Source organism: Vigna angularis, chromosome 7 (assembly GCF_016808095.1).
Source record: "Vigna angularis cultivar LongXiaoDou No.4 chromosome 7, ASM1680809v1, whole genome shotgun sequence".
Lineage (NCBI taxonomy): Eukaryota > Viridiplantae > Streptophyta > Magnoliopsida > Fabales > Fabaceae > Vigna > Vigna angularis.
In genome coordinates, this window is record NC_068976.1 from 18,633,552 (window position 1) to 18,636,771 (window position 3,220).

A 3,220-nucleotide genomic window follows, 5' to 3' on the forward strand; every position below is an offset into this window, starting at 1 on the left:
GAAGCTTACATTAAAGGCAATGGAATCAATGATGTAAGAAGTAGTGCCTTACACTTCAGCTAACATGCACTTGATCCCTTTCTATCTAATTTAACGTTTTTAATTTATTTTTTTTAAAACCCTTTTATTTATTTATAATATATTTATTTTGCTTGTTGCACTTATTCTCTTTCATAATCCATTGAACTTATCTAGAAAACATCTATTAGAATCTCTAAAGCTTTAAAATAATCACTACCTCTTATCCCAATCCAATTAGAAATTATAATGATGTTTTCCATGGAAAGTTACAACCTCAAATTATTTAAGAGTGCGCATTCTTGGACCATATCTTCCATAATTGCGTCTTCAACTTATTAAAACAAAAAAGGATTGGACGATAACTGCAACAAGATAGATCAAGTGAATTTAAATAATACCTCATAATTGTTTTGGATAGTGGGGTCAGGAACAATTTTTTCACTCTTCATCGCTAGTTTTTCTATGCAACCTTCAATTTCAGCTATAGTTGTTATCATCTTCTTTGTGTAGTACTCAAACCGAGCTATGTTGTCCATGTTAAAGATACTCTGACATTTAAGTCAGTTAATGAATATGATCGGTTATCACATTACAATTTTAATTTTACAATGAATGTTACTATTTATTTCTTTATCTTAGATATGTATTTATAGATTTCAATTAAAACTGACTGAATTACGATCCAAGAGTTCATAAACATATTTCACTTTGTTAAACATGTCTGATTTATGACAATGATTCTAATTTATAATTACCGATCAGTTTGTACGGAATACATGACCGATCAATTGAAAAAGTGTAATTGGTGAAGGGGTTTGGAAAAATCTTCATTCTTTTTAGAGTTGGATGAATAAAAAAAGTACATTGTTGACCGAACAGTTATAAGGTACAGTTAATTATATTTGAACCATTTTCTTCTAGCATAGATTTTTTTAATACAACGTGTGAAGGGTGTTTTTTTTTCTTTTGAATTCATGTACCCAATGCAGAGTGGTACGAATAGAAATAATTTGACTACATGTATAAACTTTTTGGAAGATTGTTAATAAACAATCTGCGTATAACAGACTTTGAATCCCAAATTTCAAATAAACTGACTAATTTGGAAGAAGAAAAAGATAAAAGACAAAGCAAAGAGCTATTATTTATTAAGGTCCACCATACATACATATATATGAGTGTTGCTTTATACGCGTGCTCTTGTGATATTGTTGGATCATGTTTTTAATGAAATGCTGAAAAACCAACGGCAGCAAATGCATAATTCTTTTCTCTAGAAACCTAAATGAATAAAACCAGAAAATGATTTATGGTGAAAACAAGTGTCAAATTATTATGCATAAAACATGAAAAAGTACTGTGGTGATGTGATTTGGCAAGCAGTTTTCCCCTTTAAATATGCTTAGGGAATCAAATGTACCAAAGAACTAAACAGAGAAAAGGAAGAAAGAAAAAAAAAAGGGAATCTTGGTAATACTTTGTCCACTCAAAAATGAGTGTGCATAATGGCCCACATCCTTATTTACTGTCCTTTATTTGCCAATTGCTGAAATTTGGAGTTTTGTGTTTATTCTGGTGTGCGCCAGCGATTTTGTGGAAGATCTACTAAGAGAGGAAAATGTTGTTTATTTGACATTTTGTGGAGCATCTACTTAATTTAGCTTCTCGATCAAGTCATGATCATCTATCATCTCTTCCAATCTTTTTTATTTGTGTTAAAAAGACTTATATTGAGTAGGGATAAGTATTAGAGATAGTTTATTGAAAAAAATACAACACCAATGAAATATAAATTGAATAACACTGATAAAACTTGAATTCAATCATAATTAACATCATTCTTTGTTTAAAATCTTAACTTAAGTCATTATATTTTCACTTTTATATAGTGTTTTATTTTTATGTAAGTTTTCAATAATAAATTTAATTTATGATATAAAAATTATGTAATCTTATTTTCTAAATTAATTTTATAAAATTAAATTAGATTTAAAACTCACTTCTTACCCATTTTTATTTTATATAAATAACAAAATTGATAAGAATAAAAGTGAGATTTTTTTTAACACGAAGTGTTCAAAGGATTTTTGGATATAAAAAAATTCAGACTTTAAAGATAAAGAATAAACGGAATTAAAATTTGAATAAAAGATGTTGCAGTGCAAGTTTAACTAAAATGTATGTTTTTCATTTGATAACTGTCGACAAGTGTTTTTTTTTTCTATTGATTGAACACATGTGAGAGAGTATATGACAGCTCAGTCTTCTGAATTAACTGAGCTAAAAAGGTCAATTTAGCTTTTGAGATTTAAAAATTTTGTGATTATTGAGAGATGGAAGGGTAAGAAAATAAGAAAAAATTGTTCATGTAAAATGGCATCACATGCTGAAATTACTGTTAAGAATGAGTGAGTTTTGTTGGTTAAAAAGATAAAAAAAGTAAAAGAGTATTTGCATCCTTTAGTCGATTTAATGTACTTCATTCATAAAGTAGTAAGATTCTAATCCAAAGATTAAAGTTCTCTAAAATGCCTTCTTTCACCTTCAATCAATTCAATCCCTTCTTTCTTTGATTCCAAAAACAAAATAATTAAACAGTTTAAAACATCATTTAACACATAAAAAAATTAACTATTTGTTTATAAATATTAAAGTTTTAAAATTAAAATGTATCAAAATTTAGAATATAAATAAATTTTAATTTTAAGAAAAACCAATTATAAAATGAAAACATTTATTAAGTTTCCAAAAAATAATCACAACTTCAATGTAAATAAAGTTAACGTTTAGACAACTAATCTCAACGCAGAATACAAATACAATGAAGTAGAACCATTTCTTATGAAAAATTACCAATAAAAAAAATAAAGAAAAGAGTTATTTTAATCACTAAAAGTGTTTTGACCACACCCGGAATTGTTGACGAAGAATTAAAAAATTATGAAAGACTTTCAAGCAAAAAAAGCTAGAAAAAAATAATTAAATACAATATTTTAAAAATCATTTACATTTTATCTTTTGCTATTAGATGTAAAAATACCATTTATGTGAAACCCTTAAGTCCCTTAGTATAAGTGAGACATTATTTCACTATAAAGGATTAGAAAAAAATATTAGTCTTATTTATAAAGATGTGTGATTTTTTGTAATCAGATATAAACCATGTAACCTAATTAACCCATTTTTCCACTAGTGAACT